The 25,823-nt window shown below is 39.5% G+C and overlaps 1 protein-coding gene and 1 long non-coding RNA gene across 2 annotated transcripts in view; one reads left to right on the top strand and one right to left on the bottom strand.

The window, feature by feature from the left end:
• Window positions 1-25,823, bottom strand: part of LOC139858727 (uncharacterized) — a 266,124-nt gene that overhangs the window by 222,893 nt on the left and 17,408 nt on the right. The gene's annotated exons all lie outside the window — the stretch shown is intronic.
• On the top strand, window positions 15,323-15,985 carry LOC139856986 (uncharacterized). The gene is made up of 3 exons (XR_011762283.1): window positions 15,323-15,511; window positions 15,608-15,646; window positions 15,760-15,985. It is a non-coding gene; the product is annotated as an uncharacterized lncRNA (long non-coding RNA).

The raw sequence follows: 25,823 nt of genomic DNA on the forward strand, positions 1-25,823 counted from the left end.
AGGAAGGCGTCTGACCCAATGTCCACGCTCATTACGGAATGGACCCTCCTCATTTCCCCCGGGAATCACAGCACCACCGGAATGGTGCTGTGGCTCTGGGAGTCCTGAGCTAGGCGGAGCTGTAATCTCCTGTGGATCCTCGTCTCCGTCTGAGATGGCTATCGGGTCAGGTGCGTGGCTACTGGCTCCAGAGGACGAATCGCCAGAGTCGTTGGAGGGTAGCGATGACGGGATCGAGTCAGCAACAATGGTAGGTGAGGTGGCCGATGAGTCCGAGTCGCTCGCCAAATCAATGATAATGCGTGGAATGTTCGACATCTGAACAAGGAAAAATAACTTTTTCCATGTCAGTAAGTCATATAGTAAGCACGTATTAGGCAAAGTAACTACGACAGGCTAGATCATCTATAGTAGTAAATAGCATGGCAATAATAACAAATCCTACAGATGTATCATGCAATCGAAAGCAGATAGTAGCATGCAGTAGGGAAAGCAAGTAGCATTGTATGACGTATAGCAGTAAAAGTAAGCAGCAACATGCAGCAAGTTCCGTAGAAACAAGTAAACTAGTAAGTTGTAGATTAGTCTTATTAGTGAATCCTACTCGGTCCAGTCTAGACTCACTAATGCAACCTAATTCCCTACAACCAATGCTCTAATACCAAATATGACGCCCCGTACAAAATTAACATGTACGGATCATCAACAATAGGATCATTACAAGGTCAAACACTATATGCTGTTTTAAAATAAGTTTGCATTCATAAGAAAAGGTGACATCATAACCAACGTCAAAAGTTTAACATACGATAGTGTGCTTCTACGAATAGAAGGCAATAATAATAGTACGTGACCCATAGGTTGTTACAAATTCATTGTTTCAAAAGTAACATAGTTTGAATGTAAAGTAAATGTTTCATGCGGAGACATCTCTAAAAGCAGCGGGAGTCAACAGCAAGACTAGTACAGCGGAAGCAACCAAACTCTAAGCACCTGAGAAAACATGCTTAAAATGTCAACACGAATGTTGGTGAGCTATAGTTTAAGTATAACAGTAATGTAAGGTAGCCCACGAGATTTCGTATTTCAAAACAGTATGAAAAGTATATGTTTAACCGTGGGCACTTGGTAACTAACTTAACGTATATCACCCATTAAAAGTACACTTGGAGAGTGCGTATGTTTACGAAGTATTAAACACCCGTTAAATGCTAGCGCTACTAGCCCGAGTAGGGATGTCAAACCCTATGGATCCATATCTAAGATTCGCGTTCACCGGTTCAAAGATCAATGACTAAACGTTACCGAGCTAAGGGGAAAGTTTATGCCGTTGTATAACCCACACATATAATAAGTTTAAGTACTTGTTCCTAGTATGTAAAACATAAAACGCGCATGTATTCTCAGTTCCCAAAATAGTTAAAGTAAAAAGGGATGCTATAACTCACAGTGAAAAGTAGTACAGTCGGTACGAGATAAGTAAGCAAGTAGTTGGTCCGAAAGGTCCTCAACCTAAGTCAAAAGTTACTAAGTCAGTAAATAGTTCCAAAAGGTTTAAAAGTATGTAAATTAGGTCTTAAGTATCATCATCATTCATCATTAATCAAAAAGTGTAAAGTAAGTTTCAATCAAGAATATAGTTTGAAATAAAGGCTGATTTCGTTCAGCCGCCACGACCTCTATACAAACTGAAATGAGGTGAGACCAGTGGCCATGGCTCTGTATATGAGTCCCCTAGTTGTTGACCAATTTCCAGAACCAAACTCCTCTTCGTTTGAACGTGGCGATGGTTTAAGTGAGAGTAGGTCAGAAATTTAAGCACAACATTAAAAGGGTGTAGTGACTTTCGGAAGGCCATAAATCCTAAACCGTAACTCGGATTAAGACGAGGCCTAAATGGAAAATCTTATACTCGAACCGAAATACCTGGAAATAAACTTTTCCAGTAGTCCAGGCAACCAAAGTGTTCCGGTGGGTTCTTGGTGCTTGATGTTCATCACGGTTCTCATCCTTGATGCTTATAGCTTCAAGTGTACAACTCGTTGATGTGTTTGCATCATCTTTACCAAGTTTTGACCGTCATGACACTAGTGTAAGTCTAAGATATGTAGCACAACTCACTTAAGAGTTGTATGAAGGTTGATGAACCAAAGTTACATCAAGATCCTAGATCCGACACATACATGAGTTCTAATAATAATATTAAGCTATAAACTTGAAAGTAAACTAAATAAACAAGATCTTAAGTTGTAGAACCTAGATCTTAGTTAGATCTTAAAGATCCTAGACTAAAAAGTCTAGATCTAGTGTTCTTAAGTTAGATCCTAAGTTATAGAACTTGGATCTTTACTTTAATAAAACCATAAGTTATGAAACTTAGATTTTAATCTTGTAAAATGTATGTAAGCTCATAAGCTCTTGTTTTAGACAAAATTAGAATACCATAAGCTATAGAAACTTAGATCTAACATAATTGTATGAAGTTATAACTAGAAAGTTATACCTCCATGTTCTTGAACTTACAAAGTTTAACTTTAGTTTCAAGAAATATGAGATCAAGTTTAACTAGTAATACTTGACCAAATTAACAACATCACAACTTTAAATAAATAAAATGAAGAAATAAACTAAAGTTACAAGTATTATGTTCATGTTTGTTTCATACTTGAGAAGATTCAAATCAAAGTTTGGATCTTAAGGAAATAACCTTCAAGTCTACAAAACATGAACACAAGTAAGCTCTTAAGGCTTATGAGTTTTAGATCTTTATAACATCTTAATTGTAGAACCATAAGTTATAGAACTTAGATCCTTGTTCTTGTTTTCTCATCAAACAAAGATGGAAGTAACACGATTACATGAAGATACAAGTTAGAGAACTTGATCTTTAACAACAACAAATGACAAGTAACTAGTAAATGATGATGATGGAACTCGAATTCAAAGGAAAGAAAAGAAAGAAAATAAGTTTATTACTTACAAAGTTTGAGAGAAAAAGATGAGAGAAAAGAGTAGTGCAAGTATGTGTGTGTGGGGAAAATGAAATGATACTTGCAAATAAGTAACAAAAAAATTGAAAAATGGAGCTCTCCTCCCATGCTACACAAACCGTCACTTTTGGGGGTTAAAAAGGGAAGTCAAAAGCTCACTTTCAAATATTGGATGATGGTGTATGCTAGGATGAGTAATAAGTTAAATGTATGGGAAGTTGATACTAGCATGCTTGAGACAACTTTGTCTCCTCATTAACTTAATTAATCTAGCTTAACCTTAATAAGTTACTAGTAATATAGTGGGCTCACAACTAGTCCATTAAGAAAGTAGGGTGGGCTTCCAAGTTCAAGTCCATTAATAAAAGCCCAAGTCCAAGTAAGTATGCAACAATTAAATAATTAAAGCTCAAGTAATTAACTACTTACACTAGTTAGTTAGAAATGATTAATAATAATTAATCATGAATGTAAATAATATTCAAAATATTATTCGTGAAAAGTGTGTGTGTCACAAAGATAAGTCGGGACATGGAAAGTTAAATACGGTAACCAGTGAAATGTATAAGCATACATTTAATAAAGCGCAAGTATAAATAATAAATATTAATAATATAGTTGGAAAATCCAGGGTCGTTACATTACCCACCTGTTAAAGAAAATTTCGTCCCGAAATTTTAAGCTGAGGTAGATGGAGGAGTTGGGAAAAGGTGAGGATACTTCTACATCATTTGATCCTCTCGTTCCCAGGTAAACTCAGGTCCTCGTTTGGCATTCCATCGGACTCGGACGTTTGGCATTACACAAGTCATTTAACAACTCAAACTCATCGGTACAAAATAAATAATCAAATGACGTATCTATTAAAACGAAACGTACCTTAACGTCTCCTTTCGGCATTCGCCGCCGCCAAATCGGGACAATTCGGCTTGCGATGTCCCTCTTTATGACAATAATAGCACATTCCGTCATTACTTCTCGGCATTGTGCATTCCCATAACTTGTGGCCCCTTACACCACAATTGTAACATCTAGGCGCATGAGAACTCGTCGAACCTTTCTCCACGTTACCCATACTCGCACTCGCGCCCTTAGTCTTCTTGAATGGAGCACCATAAGAAACAACCCTTCTCTCACTTGAAGGTTCACCAACCTTCGATCGCGAATAAGACTCGAAACCTCTATCCAATGCGAATAACTCCGCAAATGATTTCGCTTGACCCCGGCTAATCTTATTCTTCAAGTCATCATTCAAGGTCCGATAGAAATCCCCCATCAACAAACGATCATTCCCCAAATACTCCGGGCAAAAACGAGCCTTCGCCATAAAGGTCGTCTTGAGAGTATTCAAATCCATAGATCCTTGTCGCAAATTTCGCAACTCATTACACAACTCCCACAAATCTGCTGAAGTCCGGAACTCCTCGAAGAATTCCTCCTTAAATTCGTCCCACGATAAAGTCATAAACGTTTCGCCACCGACAAGATCAATCTTACCATCCAACCAATCCCTTGCCCTACCCCGTAACAAACTAGTAGCGAGTCTTATCCTCTTCTCGGGAGGGCATTCAATAGTACGAAAACACCCTTCGACATCCGAAATCCAAGTTGTGCTTATCAAAGGATTCGGTTTCCCGTCATACATTGGGGGTTTAGTCCTCATGAAGCTCTTAAGACAACGCTCCATTCCACTACTACCTTGAAGTTCGGAATACTTCCTATCCATTTCTTCTCGAAACGCACTCATTTGCTCTGCAACGGCGGCCGCAACTCTAGCGTTAAACTCCACGTCGTTTGTCTCGATCCCATTTCCTGTTGCCATTCTAAGGAATGCAAAAGCGATTAGATCACGAGCGTATAAAGTTATACACAATACCGCCCCATCTTGCTAAACACTCGTCGTACATCACTTGTTAAACACGTTTTGCACCCGTAATAAGGTTTGAAAGTCCTTATTACGCACACACGCTGTATCAGCTTGTTAGTACAACGACCGCCTCACTCGATGATATATGCAACCGCAAACATAAGCAAACACAACGCAATAATATATTAATAATATCCACATATTAATATAAACGTTAGTCCACCTATAAACAAGTCACTAACTATAACCCATTCCGACCCGTAATCCAACAAGTCCCGCAACAAATTAAGCACACACAAAAGTCTAAGTCTAGGCACCTATCTTAAGTCACCTAAATCCCTTAGACCATGCTCTGATACCACTTGTAACAACCCAACCCGTTAACCATCTGAAAACGTGCCTAAAAAAAAAATTCTGGAACAGCACATCTGGACGGCGTCCAGATTTCTGGACGGCGTCCAGTTATGAAAGACTGGACGGCGTCCAAGCCTTTTGGACGGCGTCCCAAATGCCTGCCAGATTCTGATTTGCTTAACGTTTACACACGGGCGAAAAACCCGCTTCCCGACGCTTTTAAACCAAAATACCTTCACAATATGTTATAATAATTAAAACTAAGAGTTTTCCATAACAAAACCGAGTTTACAACACTGGGCCCACATGGACCCAAATTACCACAAAGTGACCATTTCGACCCATTTAGTTAAATTCAAAACATAGACCGAGCATGGGATTGGGGATACGCTACCCAATCCTAATCGAATCCAAAAGCAAGTCTTCTAAAGCAAACTACGCAAGTCCACTAGTTCACACGCTTACCCGAGCCACCGCATCCAAGCAATCTATAAAAATGTAAACAACGAGAGGGTAAGCTAACGCTTAGTGAGTGAAAATATACTACATACATATATATGCATAAAATGGACACGCCACACAAAATATCAAATACCGCATACCGGAGCATCCAAGCATAAAGGCAAGCTAGTCTAAGCATACCGTACGATCACTAAGCAACAAGCTAATAGCATCAAGTAAGTTCACCAACGACGCTATGAACAATTCCAACAAGCTACACCCGGAGGGTTCGCTACATCACTATAATACAATAATATATATAACAATATATATATATACGTCAAAGGTTAACCCCTTAACCCAATACCGAGAACCGACTAACACAATGAAGATTGGCCGAACTACACGAGCCTTAGTAATCCGAAACCACACGAGACTACTATCTACATTAACACAACATCGAGGTTGGCCGAACTACACGAGCGTTAGTAATCCGAAACCACACGAGATTACTACCTCAATAAGATGACCGAACTACACGCGTCATCGTGAATCCGAACTACACGAGATTCACTTCCGATAAGATGACCGAACTACACGCGTCATCGTGAATCCGAACTACACGAGATCCACTTCTCCAACTCAAAACCCACGGTCACGGGATTATAAAATCCACCACATCGGGGTTATCCACATCACAACAATATCAACCCCTCGCCATTTGGGGTTATATACTCCACATCACAAACACGTATGATAACGTACACACAAAACGTGTACCTCGCAAAAGGTGGTCAACCAAAATGCACAACCGTGCCAATTGGACCTAAACGCAAGTCCATCAAATCCACCTATACGTGAAGTGAGCTCTATAACCGAGAACCACTTCACCCGACCCGCACCCATCCTACACATACATATGCACATAGGATATTAACACTCCCCTTGTCGCCTTGAAGAATGCAACCGAAATAATTCGCAACTCGCCGATGGAATGTACCTATTCCATTATCACAAAACACACAACACAATTAGGGTTGACTTACAAAGCAACCCATTTGACACTTAATGCAAATTCGACCCAAATGCACTTTCAAGCACAAACCGTGCCCAAACTAACCAATAATCACTAACACGAGTGAAAATGGTCCTAATACGCCAATTAAACCCAACCATAGGTGTTAAAAACCTATCTTGCCCAAAATGACACTAAACCCTAATTTTGACCCATTTCAAAATTAGTCAACCAAATACTCCCAAAAGGGTTCCAACACTTCCATAATCACTAAACCTAGTGATTAAACCCATTATCAAAGCCTAATCAAGGCCAAATCATCAACCAACCCAAAACCCGCCCAGTGATAAGAATAACTAGTTACCCTAAACCCATTTCATCATCTAAGAGGGTTTCACAACTAATCAAGCTCAAACCCTAACTTGAATATCAAATCTAACAAATGAAATTCGGAGTTTGAACTTACCAATACTACCACAACGTAGCTAGGAGCGAGATGAACAACTTTAAAACCTGAGCTTTGGCGAGAATCCGACTCATTCCTCTCCAAATCAAGCTCTCTCTCTTTCCCTCTCTCTCTAAACTCTTACTCTCTCACTAGAACAAGATGAGAGGGTTTGTGTGGGTGATAGTGGAGCAAATGAGGCTCCTAGAACTGATCTTGTGGCCTTAACTCGTTCCACATGTGAAAATACCATTTTGCCCCTCTAAATATCTTTAAGTAAAATAGCTGGCCCGTCAGTTATGTTGGACGGCATCCCAAATATTGGACGGCGTCCAACTCTTCTTTGCTGGACGGCGTCCCGAATATTGGACGGCGTCCCAATTAACTGAAACTGAAACAGGGTCTTACAACTCTCCCCCACTTAAACATGATCGCGTCCTCGCGATCTGCGCCACTTAACATAACAGACCATACTCAACGGTCCTCAAACGTAAGTTCCAGTCCGACTTTCCTAGGCAATTCTTCCCAAAGGATCACCTTTAACAACTAAAATCGTCACTCGCGATTTATCAAAACCACAATCTGAGCACTAAAACCTGCTCAATTCCCCATATCGGGAAAAACTCAACCAATCTCGTACCGAGATATCAATTCCTTAGCGTACCTTTACCAAGGACAACGCTAAAAACAACCAAGTCTCAACCTAAAGTCAACAATCCGAACGTTGAAGATCGAACCACATGAATCCTTCCGGATTACACTTACCACTAAACATCCTTTGTAGTGCGCAATACAACCAATACGCCACTATCCTAACATCATAAGTCAACAGCTAAACCGCTAGCGTCCCAAACAAATATGGCCACGCTAAATCCAAGGTGTACAAAATCGACTATTGTCACACCCGTAACAACACGTGAGCGAAACACGGCTATCGCATCACTACTTCCACAACATGGTCCTTACGACCCCACCATCGGTGTATAAAACAACCGATAGATCACACAACATGGCCGAAACAACCCGAGCCTAAACACTTATGGAGGATGTTCGAAACAACCCGAACCTTAGTGAATTCGTAACAACCCGAAATTCACCAACCCAATCCATATTTCCCAGAACAAAATGACCGCACAACCTGAGTCATCGTGAATACGCGCAAACCGATATTCACTACCTCCACCACATAGTATAACCGAGGATGGCCGTACAACCCGAGCCTTAGTGAATCCAAACTACCCGACATTCACTACCTCAAACTATGAGTCCAACCAACAGGGACAATCGTACAACCCGAAACATTGTGAATACGAACAACCCGATATTCACGTCCCAAAACACACACAAGGAATGGCACTCGCATTTCCCACCGGTACTCGCATTTCCCGATAATGTTATACCATGCCGATATAACACTACTCCCATCACAAATATCCATTAGTATACTTAACACCGCGTACACTAATTCCTCGGGTGGCATCTTAACACGTTGATGCTTCACCCATGATGAAGTCAGCGACCCCGAAGGTCATGCTTCACCAATATGACACTACTCCCATGATGAAGTCAGCGGACCCCGAAGGTCATGCTTCACCAATCAAAATCCCATGATGAAGTCAGCGGACCCCGAAGGTCATGCTTCACCAATCAACGCCCTTTTGGCCTCGAACAACGAGTAGCGTAACATCGCGCTCTGCTACGCCATAGTGAATCCTAACGGATATAACTAACCATTCACACAATCGAGCAAGAACCACCTATATCAAATATAGGTACGAAATAATAATTCTCTAAAAGAGAATCCACCACGCACATCCCCTAACCGAGGGACTTCACCTTGCTCGCCAAACACGTTTATTATCTCTCAACGAGATTTCCACACTATCACCTCGGTGATAATTTCAAATCTAAAATCAGAAGTACAATTCACCAAAATTGTACTCTACCACAAATCGACCAAAACTAGGTCCCAACACAAATTTCGGATCTGCCATAAGCATTATCCGAATTCTCACCCTAAGGTCTCCTCGTGCGGGAGTAAACTCCCCCACTTGGAACTACGTTCCATATCCACAACACGTACAACCGTACAATGCTACCAAAGGTAGACTTTACCAATAATTGGGTTCACACGACCCATCACCACATCTTGCTCCAACCTTGAGCACACGAAGGTTTTTAACCAATTCCTTAAACACTTCCAACGAAAAGTGTACCATAAATTACCCAAACTATACTCTCGCAATCATCCACTTGCTTTAGCTTGTCAAACTTCACCTAGTCACTCATGTACCTAAGGGTTTCACTTCGGTACCCTAAGTACAAAGTAACCGCAACATAATCGGAGTCGAACACCACGCTAGTAGGTATAAAAGAGGCACCTAATGTCGCGTCACGTAGACTCCTTTACCAACATACACCGAGATCCAACACTCGATCTCTCGGGTTTCATCTCACCCGTCGAACCTCATGGTTCATCAACTTCAACATAAAAGCGAACACGCGCTTAACGACCGATCACCAAAACCCATTTTCCATAGTTTGGTAGAAACATTTCCCAAATACTAAGGAATGCTTGGTTGCACCAAGTCTTACGCCCTTCACCCGACAATCAAATGTCACCATAGGGTACTTCCATTAGGAACGTCACCCATAACAACAATATGCACAACACAAGTCATTTAACAACTCAAACTCATCAGCACAAAATAAATAATCAAAGGACGTATCTATTAAAAAGAAACGTACCTTAACGTCTCCTTGCGGCATTCGCCACCGCCAACTCGGGACAATCCGGCTTGCGATGTCCCTCTTTATGACAATAATAGCACATTCCGTCATTACTTCTCGGCATTGTGCATTCCCATAACTTGTGGCCCCTAACACCACAATTGAAACATCTAGGCGCATGAGAACTCGTCGAACCTTTCTCCACGTTACCCATACTCGCACTCGCGCCCTTAGTCTTCTTACTTGGAGCACCATAGGAAACAACCCTTCTCTCACTTGAAGGTTCACCAACCTTCGATCGCGAATAAGACTCGAAACCTCTAGCCAATGCAAATAACTCCGCAAACGATTTCGCTTGACCCCGGCTAATCTTATTCTTCAAGTCATCATTCAAAGTCCGATAGAAATCCCCCATCAACAAACGATCATTCCCCAAATACTCCGGGCAAAAACGAGCCTTCGCCATAAAGGTCGTCTTGAGAGTATTCAAATCCATAGATCCTTGTCGCAAATTTCGCAACTCATTACGCAACTCCCACAAATCGGTTGAAGTCCGGAACTCCTCGAAGAATTCCTCCTTAAATTCGTCCCACGATAAGGTCATAAACGTTTCGCCACCGACAAGATCAATCTTACCATCCAACCAATCCCTTGCCCTACCCCGCAACAAACTAGTAGCGAGTCTTGTCCTCTTTTCGGGAGGGCATTCAATAGTACGAAAACACCCTTCGACATCCGAAATCCAAGTTGTGCTTATCAAAGGATCCGGTTTTCCGTCATACATTGGGGGTTTAGTCCTCATGAAGCTCTGAAGACAACGCTCCATTCCACTACTACCTTGAAGTTCGGAATACTTCCTATCCATTTCTTCTCGAAACGCACTCATTTGCTCCGCAACGGCGGCCGCAACTCTAGCGTTAAACTCCACGTCGTTCGTCTCGATCCCATTTCCCGTCGCCATTCTAAGGAATGCAAAAGCGATTAGATCACGAACGTATAAAGTTATACACAATACCGCCCCATCTTGCTAAACACTCGTCGTACATCACTTGTTAAACACGATTTGCACCCGTAATAAGGTTTGCAAGTCCTTATTACGCACACACATCGTATCAACTCGTTAGTACAACGACCGCCTCGCTCGATGATATATGCAACCGCAAACATAAGCAAACACAACGCAATAATATATTAATAATATCCACATATTAATATAAACGTTAGTCCACCTATAAACAAGTCACTAACTATAACCCATTCCGACCCGTAATCCTACAAGTCCCGCAACAAATTAAGCACACACAAAAGTCTAAGTCTAGGCACCTATCTCAAGTCACCTAAATCCCTTAGACCATGCTCTGATACCACTTGTAACAACCCAACCCGTTAACCATCTGAAAACGTGCATAAAATTTTTTTCTGGAACAGCACATCTGGACGGCGTCCAGATTTCTGGACGGCGTCCAAGCCTTTTGGACGGCGTCCCAAATGCCTGCCAGATTCTGATTTGCTTAACGTTTACACACGGGCGAAAAACCCGCTTTCCGACTCTTTTAAACCAAAATACCTTCACAATATGTTATAATAATTAAAACTAAGAGTTTTCCATAACAAAACTGAGTTTTACAACACCGGGCCCACATGGACCCAAATTACCACAAAGTGACCATTTCGACCCATTTAGTTAAATTCAAAACATAGACCGAGCATGGAATTGGGGATACGCTACCCAATCCTAATCGAATCCAAAAGCAAGTCTTCTAAAGCAAACTACGCAAGTCCACTAGTTCCCACGCTTACCCGAGCCACCGCATCCAAGCAATCTATAAAATTGTAAACAACGAGAGGGTAAGCTAACGCTTAGTGAGTGAAAATATACTACATACATATATATGCATAAAATGGACACGCCACACAAAATATCAAATACCGCATACCGGAGCATCCAAGCATAAAGGCAAGCTAGTCTAAGCATACCGTACGATCACTAAGCAACAAGCTAATAACATCAAGTAAGTTCACCAACGACGCTATGAACAATTCCAACAAGCTACACCCGGAGGGTTAGCTACATCACAATAATACAATAATATATATAACAATATATATACGTCAAAGGTTAACCCCTTAACCCAATACCGAGAACCGACTAACACAATGAAGATTGGCCGAACTACACGAGCCTTAGTAATCCGAAACCACACGAGACTACTATCTTCATTAACACAACATCGAGGTTGGCCGAACTACACGAGCCTTAGTAATCCGAAACCACACGAGATTACTACCTCAATAAGATGACCGAACTACACGCGTCATCGTGAATCCGAACTACACGAGATTCACTTCCGATAAGATGACAGAACTACACGCGTCATCGTGAATCCGAACTAGACAAGATCCACTTCTCCAACTCAAAATCCACGGTCACGGGATTATAAAATCCACCACATCGGGGTTATCCACATCACAACAATATCAACCCCTCGCCATTTGGGGTTATATACTCCACATCACAAACACGTGTGATAACGTACACACAAAACGTGTACCTCGCCAAAGGTGGTCAACCAAAACGCACAACCGTGCCAATTGGACCTAAACGCAAGTCCATCAAATCCACCTATACGTGAAGTGAGCTCTATAACTGAGAACCACTTCACCCGACCCGCACCCATCCTACACATACATATGCACATAGGATATTAACACTCACCTTGTCGCCTTGAAGAATGCAACCGAAATAATCCGCAACTCGCCGATGGAATGTACCTATTCCATTATCACAAAACACACAACACAATTAGGGTTGACTTACAAACCAACCCATTTGACACTTAGTGCAAATTCGACCCAAATGCACTTTCAAGCACAAACCGTTCCCAAACTAACCAATAATCACTAACACGAGTGAAAATGGTCCTAATACGCCAATTAAACCCAATCATAGGTGTTAAAAACCTATCTTGCCCAAAATGACACTAAACCCTAATTTTGACCCATTTCAAAATTAGTCAACCAAATACTCCCAAAAGGGTTCCAACACTTCCATAATCACTAAACCTAGTGATTAAACCCATTATCAAAGCCTAATCAAGGCCAAATCGTCAACCAACCCAAAACCCGTTAAGTGACAAGAATAACTAGTCACCCTAAACCCATTTCATCATCTAAGAGGGTTTCACAACTAATCAAGCTCAAACCCTAACTTGAATATCAAATCTAACAAATGAAATTCGAAGTTTGAACTTACCAATACTACCACAACGTAGCTAGGAGCGAGATGAACAACTTTAAAACCCGAGCTTTGGCGAGAATCCGACTCCTTCCTCTCCAAATCAAGCTCTCTCTCTCTCTCTCTCTCTCTAAACTCTTACTCTCTCACTAGAACAAGATGAGAGGGTTTGTGTGGGTGATAGTGGAGCAAATGAGGCTCCTAGAACTGATCTTGTGGCCTTAACTCGTTCCACATGTGAAAATACCATTTTGCCCCTCTAAATATCTTTAAGTAAAACAGCTGGCCCGTCAGATATGTTGGATGGCGTCCCAAATATTGGACGGCGTCCAACTCTTCTTTGCTGGACGGCGTCCCGAATATTGGACGGCGTCCCAATTAACTGAAACAGGGTCTTACACTTTTGGGGGTTAAAAAGGGAAGTCAAAAGCTCACTTTCAAGTATTGGATGATGGTGTATGCTAGGATGAGTAATAAGTTAAATGTACGGGAAGTTGATACTAGCATGCTTGAGACAACTTTGTCTCCTCATTAACTTAATTAATCTAGCTTAACCTTAATAAGTTACTAGTAATATAGTGGGCTCACAACTAGTCCATTAAGAAAGTAGGGTGGGATTCCAAGTTCAAGTCCATTAATAAAAGCCCAAGTCCAAGTAAGTATGCAACAATTAAATAATTAAAGCCCAAGTAATTAACTACTTACACTAGTTAGTTAGAAATGATTAATAATAATTAATCATGAATGTAAATAATATTCAAAATATTATTCGTGAAAAGCGTGTGTGTCACAAAGACAAGTCGGGACATGAAAAGTTAAATACGGTAACCAATAAAATGTATAAGCATACATTTAATAAAGCGCAAGTATAAATAATAAATATTAATAATATAGTTGGAAAATCCAGGGTCGTTACACCTGACATTTCATTTTGCAGTTAATTTGTTGGCAAGATTCAGCTCAGCTTCTAACAAATGACACTAAAATGGGATCAAACACATGTTTCGATACCCTTGAGGAACTGCTGATTTAAAATTATTTTATTCTAACAATTCAAAACGGAATTTATTTGGTTATACAGATGCAAGTTATTAATCTGATCCACATAAAGTTAAATCTCAAACTGGATATGTATTCCTAAATCGAGGTACCGCAATATCATGACGTTCTCAAAATAAACACTTGTTGCAACATCATCAAATCATGCCGAAGTGATTGCATTACATGAAGCTACTCGGGAATGTTTTTGGTTGAGATCAATGACACAACTCATTACTGATTCTTGTGGACTAGAACGAGATAAAAGTCCAACAACTCTCTATGAAAATAATACAGCTTGCATAGCATAGATGAAAGAAGGGTATATCAAAAGTGACCGAACAAAACACATACCTCCTAGATTATTCTCATACACTCAAGATCTCATTAAGGACAACCAAATTGAAATGAGATATGTTCAATTCAGCAAAAACTTTGCTGATCTTTTCACCAAATCACTTCCAACAGCTATTTTCAGAACGCATGTTCACAATATTGGCATGAGGCATGTTCAAAAGATGTAACAGCTCAACGATGTCCACTTGAGGGGGAGTCAACTCTATGCGGCACTCTTTTTTCCTTAGCTAAAGTTTTTTCTCGCTGGGTTTTCTTTAGCAAGGTTTTTAACGAGGCAGTACTAGTTGATCTCTAACGAAACAAAATTATCATCCAAGGGGGAGTGTTACGATATGGATGAATTCTCATTTTGTACGCATGCAGATGAATAGAAATGATTGATAATCTTGCACGGTAAAATTATGAATTATTGATTACTATTTTACCTACTCTATAATTGAAAATGAAAACGAATAATGTACAGTTAACTTTTAGTATTATAAAATACTCACTCAATTGTAAGGATATGGACACCATTCTTGAATAAGAATTTAATCTCTTCTTTCTTCTTTCATATTAGTTGAAAATATGTCACTATAGGTAGTTATATACTACTAAATTACAACAGTTTTCTCCTTATAGAATTATAGCACTGCAGAACCTTTGAATGTGCGACTGTTTTAGAATTCTATTTAGTAATATAAACCAAACTTTACCTCTTAGAAAATTAACTCTATTGTTGTTAATTTTACATACCCATCTAATCTCTATTTGGTTTTATTGTGTATGTAGGTCCCACACATCATTTTACATGGTAGATATTGTTTTGCCTACCCATCTAATGTTTTTTTTTTTTTGGATTTACTTTGTGTGTAGGTTTTACACTTTTAAAAATGTGAACGTCAAATAAACCACATCAACGCGCAGGTCCTTTTGCTGTAGCTGCTGCAGCTACTTTTGCTGCTTCTGACCTAAATTTCTACTTGAAAATATTAGGAGTTTGTTACTTGATGTTGGTCAAATGAAGCTTCTCACCTTCGAAGTATCTGATCTTGAAAAGGTGAGTTGATTTTTACGTTTTTCTTACAAAACAGTCATAACGAATGAGTTGGTAACTTGGTCATTTATGTCATTATAATATCAAGTGTTTCTACAGCTGCTGCTGATACTTTTCGACAAGCCCTTTATGACACTGGTATGCTTTAATTTGTGCACTTTATGTTTCGGTAATAAAAGTTACGAACAAATTAGTGTTTTTCTCTTTCGCATAACTATTTGTTAATCATTATTATTGTTACTCGCTTTCAGGTGCTGCTCCCTATAATTCTGTTGCTCAAAAACAGCAGCTCACGACTTCACCTTTTGGAATAAACATAAAGATTAGTTTTGTATACTTATGTTTATGATATTTTTAAATGAGATCAGCTATTGTAAGATGTGTTTTTGATGTAATGAGTGGTTGATTAACCTTTAGTCTATTATATTACCCGATAACATTTTAACACATTCAAATCAAACGTTCACTGTAATCGAAAGCCCACAATCTTTTCATAGACCCGGCGCAACGCAAGGGTTACTACACTAGTTAAAATTATTTATTTATAATTAAATTGAATTATCTCACAAACTTATAGTGTTACCTCTTAATTGAATGGTTCAATGTTATGTTGAATGTTTAATTGTGTTTGTTTCCTACCTCTATATTACATATGATGATAAATGTTTGTCATTCGGTGTTAAACCATTCAACATTGAAATATTTTCTTAACCATTGAGCATCTAAATTATGAGGAATATCCAAATGAATTCAACTTTTAAGTTGAGATCCAAGGGACCAATCAGAGTGTGACATGTGGCGCGACAATTACATGTGATTGATGGGAAAAAAATCATTTTTTTTTAATTTTTTGGGAAAAATAAATTAATTTTTTTTAATCATATGTGATTAGATTTGACATGCAGTAAATCACATGTGATTCCGTATGTCAATCACATGTGATGTAAAAGCCAATCAATCACAGTGATCGAAAAAAAATTTATTTTTTTTATTTTTGTAAAAAAAAAAAATTAAATTTTATTTTTCAATCACATGTGATTATCGCGCCACATGTCACACTTTGATTGGTCTCTTGGATTTCAAAGAAATTATTGGATTCACATGATTACAACTCTCTAAATTATATGTGATATTCTCCTTAAACACATCAATGACACTTGTTAGGTAATTATATTGTTATTTTTTTTAACTGTTGTTTCGGCATAGAACTTAATCACCTTTCGCGATCATATTGTCATGCACACACGATAAGAGGAAACTCACTCGCAAAGTTAACTGCCAAAGGCACGACCCCGCTTTAGGTTAACTACATAGCTCCCACCAGAAGTGAGCTCTAAAGGCACAACCCTCGAGAAAACCTCCCTCTGATTCAAATGCTGGTGAATTCTATCGAGCTGGTCAGCGCTCCACATAATGGAAACCGTGGATACCACTCAGATACCTCCTACTTTGTATTATATTGGTTTTTATTAATGAGAAAAGTTAATAAGATTTATAATTATACATCACTCACATTATTCATTCAAAATGATTATCAAGCAAGTTTTGTCATTCGGAACCTTTAAATCATTTAATTTATGAAGCATTCAACGCTTAAACATTCAATTTTATCAAACGCACCGTTATTCTCATCATTATTTGTTTTCTATACTAAAATAATAAATATTATAGATTATAGATTCAATATAGAGATGTAAATGATTCAGAGAATATAGTAGAAATTGTACTTAATAGAGATACATGTTTCCAATTTAGGTTGGCTACATGATTATAGAGGCTGTTTTTTTTTATATTAAACTAATCTTGCAATTAACAAATAAAGTAAACGAGAATTATTAATTAACTAAAGCGTGCCCACTTGTTTGATCAACTTTTAGTATTTGATTGCCCCTTAACCCTTTGATACCCGTTAATCGTTCAATAACATATAGTGCCAATTCGATTCGTCAACTTCATGAAACCTTGATCGAAAAAAGTATCAACTCACGTACGCACCTTCAAAAGATCAAATTGTTTGAGTAAACCATTGAGATTTGATCTTGAGTTGAATTCACATAAAACTCTTTAATCATAGCAATCATTTGAAATGATTAAACACCACTATGTTCGACTAAAAACCTTTTGAAAACCAATTTACACCAAGAAACAATCACTTGAATTCCTTTTATCAATTGCCTAGATCACGTTATGATGTTGAAGCTTAAAACAAGTTAAACAACCTTTGTAATCAAAATAAGCTTAAAACAAAAGCATAGCAATAGATATTTCAATCAAACACAATATCCCAACTCAAACATTAACTTTCATAAATTTGGGCATCCATACATAGAGTTTTAACAAACAAGCAAACACAATACACAATAGATCTAGCCTAACATGGCTAGATAATCAACAAACAAGATGAAATAGGAACAAGTAGTCATCACTATTACAACTTAGATAAGAAAGTACCAAAATGGAAAGAAATGCTACTAGAAATGGATGGATGATGAAGAACTTTGATCAACTTTCATAAATTTGGGCATCCATACATAGAGTTTCAACAAACAAGCAAACACAATACACAATAGATCTAGCCTAACATGGCTAGATAATCAACAAACAAGATGAAATAGGAACAAGTAGTCATCACTATTACAACTTAGACAAGAAAGTACCAAAATGGAAAGAAATGCTACTAGAAATGGATGGATGATGAAGAACTTTGATAATCAAGATCTAAACTTAGCGAGCAAAATCAATTCGACCTTAATCTTCAATGGATGATGAAAATGACCAGATTAGGGTTTAATATTGTGCCTTGATTACTGCTCTCTTGCTTAACCCTATCTCATTGCCTTTTATAGGTGAACATAAAACTGTTATAGATTCAGCGTAGGTGCGTTGCACCCTTATGTTGTGCGCCGCACCTTAGAGTGTGGAAGTGGGGTGCTTGCCGCACCTTATAACGTGGAAGGCTACCGACTTTGAAAGGTCCAAAATATGCGTTATGGTCAATTTTGCTCATTTCATCATTTTGGCTTCACGGCTTGGTCAATTTTTCACCATTTTTGATCTTCTAGCCTCTTGAACCACTGCACCAATATCTAGCAACCATCACTTTCGCTCAAAACTGTTCAAAACGAGGCTAAAGTAGGCAGATATTGTGGGATGGAACATGTGTAATCTAAGCAATATCAAATTCTCCACACTTAAACCCTCAAGCAAGAGTAAGATAATTAACCTCAAAACAAACTTCACAAAGTATCCAAGGCTAGCAAATCTTCAAAGCATCAATCGAATTCAATCCCACAATTAGGATGGTTGATGATAGTTGATGATTAGGATGGTTGATGGAGATGCATTTTGAAGAGCTAGTTAGTTTAAGCTTGAATTTGATGATTTATTGAGGTTTGATTATGAAAATTCTTTGCATTTGCCAATCTTCAAAGCACCAATCGAATTCAATACTTTAGTACTTTCTCTAGCAAGCATTCATCAATCACCAACTCTTGCCATTTCACAATTGACATTTTATTTTCAAGACATTGCACATATAAACTCCAAATGATGGTCTTCAAGCCAAATCAATCTCAAATCAACCAAACATCATCACAATCTTCAAACTTGCACAATCTTCATAATCAAACCTCAATAAATCATCAAATTCAAGCTTAAACTAACTAGCTCTTCAAAATGCATCTCCATCAACCATCCTAGTTATTCAACAAATTAGCTTTAGAAGGCCCTAAAATTTTTCAACTATCAATCAAAAGTTGGCCTTCTTCAAACTCAAAAACCAAGATTCTCATCATAAAACAAACTCAATGGATTGTCCAAAAGATGTTACTCGGGTGGAACTTGTAACATCCCGCCTTTTTCCATTTACTTTTCCGTTATACTAATTTAAACTCCGTTATATGTTTACAACATCTCCCGTTAATACGCGTTTTAAAATATTCCGTTTAGGTATTTTCCGCACCCGACTACAAACTCGAGGGACTAAAATTGACACGGGGCAAACTAGTTGACTAGGTCACCTAGTCTACCCCAATTACCACCATTCAACCATCTCTCACTCTCTCTCTCTTTCTCTCTAGCAAGAACACACCCAATTTCCAAATTCATTCATTCATCATCTAAATCCGGATTAAGGGGCTAGCAACCAAATAAATTACATATTCGTGATCTTCTCTTCATCCTCTTCATTTTGGTACCAACTTCATCTCATTTGGGTAACTTTCTAAAATCACTAGATTTTGTGTTCTTGATGTTTTTAACTTATAAAAGTGTTAATTAGTGTCTATGGCTCAAGTCTAACATGAATATATGATTTATATGCTCGATCTCGTTGTTTTAGTGTAACTAGCATGAACTTGAATTTTGGTGTGTTGTTCTTGAATTTTGGATGATCATATGTTGTTAGATGTTAAAAGTTCATGTTCTAATTGTGTTCCTTGTATCACTAGCTTCAATTTGATGTGTAGGTTGCCTTAGAAAACTTCATGAACTTGATGATTGATTTTGGTGAATTTGGGTTAGGGTTTGATGAAATTGAAATGGACTTTTGATGCATTGAATGCCATGGATTATTATTGGTAAGTGTTTAGTTGGATTGTATGCTTGATTACCTTCGAAACGGCATATCATTCATGTAAATTGGTTGCCCGAATCATTGAATTGCATTTATGAACTTGTATGCGGTTAATGTTAAGCATTAGATGCGGTTTTGGTTGTTGTAATAGGTAGATTGATTGATGAAATGTGTTTAGTTGTTTTCCTCGTCAAATTACCTTCCCAACGGTATAAGATACTTGTCTTGATTGTTTGCGGATCATAAATGGTGATTGTTTGAAGTTAGGTTCGTGCATAAAACTTAAAAACTGCCAGATTTCTCTGCACAGGTAATGGCGCGGCGCGCCATATACCCGCGCGGCGCGCCATTTGGGTCTGTCCAACTTGGTCAATTTTTGAATAATGTTTGCTATGCTACGCACCTCCGATTCACATGTAACTTGTCCTAACATGCTCATACATGATTAAAAACCTCAGAAAAATAGTTCGGGACACGACCCGAACGTGTTGACTTTTTCGTTGACTTTGACCGACCAAAGTTTGACTTTTTGTCAAACTTAACCAAATGATTATGCAACCTTCCTAACTTGTTTATATACTTGTATCTTGCATGAAACTTGACAATTTGATTTCACATGCTAAATAATCGAGTCGTAACGAGCCATAGGACTAATTGAACATCCTTGACCTATCGTGTTTACCGTTATTGATACGACCTATTTGTTTAGGTCAAGACTAGCATTGTTCTTTGCACACGTTTACTTGTTGAAGTACTTTACTACTCGTGCACTCAAGGTGAGATCATAGTCCCACTTTTACTCTTTTTGAACTTATATTTGGGATGAGAAAACATAAACGATTCTTTTGAACTAAGTGAACACAAGAACGGGAAAACAAACATTCTACATACGAGTTTAGAACAAAAATCCTCAATTCGATTATCATTAGTTACACTTGCCGGGTGTAAGCGAGAACTTATGTTATATGGCCATATGGGTTGACAACCCTCATCCTTGACGGTTCGCTACCGTCTACGGATGAAATATATTTTCGAGAATCAGTGTTTGTTCTAGCACTATGGATGGGGTATACAATGGATGGAATGTTAAGCATTGATAATTGGGTGCTCGTGAAACAAACTTTTGGAATGTATTACTATTATTTCATTGATGCAAATCTTGTGGTTCACTTGTACTTACTTACTTAAACCTATGATTTCACCAACGTTTTCGTTGACAGATTTCTATGTTTTTCTCAGGTCCTTGAACGATACATGATACATGCTTCCGCTCATTATTTTGATACTTGCATTGGGTGTCGAGTATACATGCATACATGGAGCGTCTTTTGGATACTTTTAAATTGTGTCGCATAAGTTTCATTTGTACTTAAAACATTGTATCGTAACTTGTGGTGGAACTATTCTTGTAAAACTTGAACAACCTTTACATTTGAAATGAATGCGACATATCTTTTGGTCAAACGTTGTTTTAAAGACTTATGACCACGTAACGGGACCTAAGTAGACGGCGCCGTCAATGATGATTTGGTCGGGTCGCTACAGATGGTATCAGAGCGTTGGTTGTAGGGATTTAGAGTTCATTGGTGTCAACCTCGAGTCATAGGGTACATTGATGAGTCTAGACTACAACCGGCATATAGACTTGAAGTAGGAATTACTTGACTACTTGTGCATTTATACTCGAACGCTTCTACTCATATCTACTCTTAGTTCATCTTAATCTCACGTTGTTTAATTTGATTGACACGCCACCTTGACTATATGAAATGATGTCGAATGCACATATGAATCAGGGTAATATAATTTCCGGGATTATATTACGGTGACTCATATGAACGTTCCGACATTATGGCATAAAGAATTTAAGGCGAGTCGAGGAAAAACTTCTCTTTATCTTTATTCTATATCACGGTTAGTATTATTGAGAATACTAATCAATGATATTCTTGTGTCTTGAAGGAACAATGGCTCCTCGTCGTGTACGCCGCAATGAAACTCCCGAACAAGCTCTCGAACGGATGATAGCCACCGCCGTAGATGCGGCCATGGCCGGTCACTCATCCAACAACAATAATAATAACAACCACAACAACAACAACAACAACAACAACCAAGGAGCCGGTAACTCTAGCGAAGGGTGCTCCTACAAAGCTTTCATGGGGTGCAAACCCCACACTTATGATGGAACCGGGGGACCGGTTGTGCTTACTCGTTGGTTTGAACAAACCGAGGCCGTCTTTAGCATAAGCGGTTGCCGGGATCAAGACAAGGTCAAATACTCCACTCACACTTTCTCCGGAATCGCTCTAACATGGTGGAACACCTATGTTCAATCGGTGGGTACCGATGAAGCTCATGCCCTCTCTTGGGCCGATCTAAAGGAAAAGATGATTGTTGAATATTTTCCGCGCGAAGAAACCCGAAAGCTTGAGGAAGAATTAAGAGCTTTGAAAGCGGTCGGAAACGATCTTAAAGCTTATAATCAACGCTTCGCCGAACTATCCTTGATGTGTCCTAATCTTGTTAACCCCGAATCTCAAAGGATTGAGCTCTACATGCTCGGTCTTCCAAAAAGCATCAAACAAGGGGTGATGTCATCCAAACCCACTACTCATCAAGCCGCTATGAACATGGCTCGCCAACTAATTGAAACGGTTGACGAAATCGTAGTTCCGGCACCTAAGGCCGAGGATAAATCGGGCGGCAACAAAAGAAAGTGGGAACCCTCCCAATCAAGCAACAACAACTTTGCTAAGAAGCCTTACACCTCCGACGGCAAGAAAGGTTATGCCGGGAACCTACCTCTTTGCAACAAATGCAACAAACATCACTTTGGCGAATGTAGTAAGTTAATTTGCCACCGGTGCCAAGGAGTTGGTCATAAGGCCAACGATTGTAAAAGTGCCACTCCCGTCGCTCGAAAGTGGCCCAATGCACCAAAGACGGGCACTTGTTACGAATGTGGCCAAACGGGTCATTTTAGAAATGCATGCCCAAAGAAGAAAGATAACTCCAATACGCGCGGCCGAGCTTTCAACATAAACACCGAGGAAGCCCGGGATGACACTGAACTAGTCACGGGTACGTTTCTTCTCAACAATTCTTATGTCTCTTGCTTATTCGATTCAGATGCCGATAAATGCTTTGTATCCAAGACTTTGACTCATTCTTTTAGCACTCCACCTCTTCCATTAGATACCACTTATACCATTGAAGTGGCTAACGGGAAACTATTAAGTGCCGACACATATTACCGGGGGTGTACGATAAACATTTTGGGTAAGGAATTTGAAATTGATTTGATACCCATGGAACTAGGAAGCTTTGATGTAATAATCGGTATGAATTGGTTAGTCAAAACGAAATCTCACATTCTTTGTGATCTTAACGCAATCCGAATTCCTATCGAGAATGGTGAACCTTTGATCGTCTATGGCGATAAGAGTTGCACCGGACTCAACCTCGTTTCGTGTGTTAAAGTTAGAAAACTACTCCGTAAGGGTTGTTTTGCGATCCTTGCTCACGTTAAGAAAGTCGAGTCCGATGAGAAGCACATCGATGATGTGCCAATTGTTAGTGACTATTCCGATGTATTTCCCGACGAATTACCGGGTCTTCCGCCTCATCGACCGGTTGAATTCCAAATCGATCTTATTCCGGGAGCAGCACCCGTAGCGCGTGCACTATATAGACTCGCTCCATCTGAAATGCAAGAATTGCAAAGTCAAATCCAAGAACTACTTGATCGTGGTTTTATCCAACCTAGCCATTCACCTTGGGGCGCTCCGATTTTGTTTGTTAAAAAGAAAGACGGATCCCTACGAATGTGCATTGATTATCGCGAACTAAATAAATTGACGGTTAAGAACCGATATCCTCTTCCTCGCATCGATGACCTCTTTGATCAACTACAAGGGTCTTGTGTATATTCGAAAATCGATCTCCGCTCGGGTTATCATCAATTGAGGGTTAAGGGGGAAGATGTCTCCAAAACCGCTTTCCGAACTCGTTATGGTAGTTATGAATTCCTTGTCATGCCATTTGGTCTCACTAACGCACCGGCGGTGTTCATGGATCTTATGAACCGCGTGTGCAAACCGTATCTCGATAAATTCGTTATTGTGTTCATCGATGACATATTGATCTATTCTAAAAATGAAGAAGAGCACGAACAACATCTCCGACTTGTGCTTGAACTTTTAAGACAAGAACAACTCTATGCCAAATTCTCCAAGTGTGAATTTTGGTTAAAGGAAGTTCAATTTCTTGGTCATGTTGTAAGTGACCAAGGTATTAAAGTCGATCCAACGAAAATCGAAGCCATTAGCAAATGGGAGACTCCTACTACTCCTACTCACATTCGTCAATTTTTGGGTCTCGCCGGGTACTATCGTAGATTCATCGAAAACTTCTCTTTGGTTGCACGTCCTCTAACCGCATTGACTCACAAGGGAAAGAAATTCATCTGGGCGACCGAACATGAATCCGCATTCCAAATCTTGAAAACGAAGCTAACCACCGCTCCTATCTTGTCACTTCCCGAAGGCAATGATGACTTTGTTGTATATTGTGATGCCTCGAAACATAGTTTTGGGTGTGTATTGATGCAACGAACGAAAGTCATTGCTTATGTTTCTCGACAACTCAAAATTCATGAACGAAACTATACGACACATGATCTCGAACTCGGAGCCGTTGTCTTTGCACTTAAAATGTGGAGACACTATCTTTACGGGACCAAGAGTACTATCTTTACCGACCACAAAAGCCTCCAACACATTTTCGATCAAAAGCAACTAAACATGAGACAACGAAGGTGGATTGAAACCTTAAACGATTACGATTGCGAGCTTCGTTACCACCCAGGGAAGGCAAATGTAGTAGCCGATGCCTTAAGTCGAAAAGAAAGAGCGGTGCCTCTTCGTGTCCGAGCCTTAAACATCACCATCCACACAAACCTAAATAGCCAAATTCGGGTAGCCCAAGATGAGGCTCTCAAGGATGAAAACATCTCTCTCGAACACTTGAACGTCCTCACCTCTCGATTCGAAGTTAAAGAAACCGGACTCCGATATTTCGCCGGAAGGATTTGGGTGCCTAGTTATGGGGACCTACGAAGCCTTATTTTAGATGAAGCCCATAAGTCACGATACTCGATTCACCCCGGTGCCAATAAGATGTACCACGACCTTAAACAGCTATATTGGTGGCCGAACATCAAAAGGGACGTAGCTACTTATGTTTCCAAGTGTTTGACATGTTCCAAAGTCAAAGCCGAACACCAAAGACCGTCCGGACTACTTCGACAACCCGAGATCCCGCAATGGAAGTGGGAAAGGATAACGATGGATTTTATCACCAAACTACCAAAAACGACGGGCGGTTATGATACCATTTGGGTTATTGTTGACCGTCTCACTAAATCCGCACACTTCCTGGCCATGAAAGAAACGGACAAAATGGAGAAACTTGCACAACATTACATTAAGGAGATCGTAGCCCGACACGGTGTACCTTTATCGATTATCTCCGACCGAGATGGCCGTTTTGTTTCTAGATTTTGGCGTACATTGCAAGAAGCGTTGGGAACGCGTTTAGACATGAGCACCGCATATCATCCTCAAACCGATGGACAAAGCGAACGTACAATTCAAACCTTAGAGGACATGTTACGAGCTTGCGTGGTTGATTTCGGAAAAGCTTGGGACAAGCACTTACCTCTCGCCGAGTTCTCTTACA

The sequence above is a fragment of the Rutidosis leptorrhynchoides genome, chromosome 7 (genome assembly GCF_046630445.1).
Source record: "Rutidosis leptorrhynchoides isolate AG116_Rl617_1_P2 chromosome 7, CSIRO_AGI_Rlap_v1, whole genome shotgun sequence".
NCBI classification, from domain to species: Eukaryota; Viridiplantae; Streptophyta; class Magnoliopsida; order Asterales; family Asteraceae; genus Rutidosis; species Rutidosis leptorrhynchoides.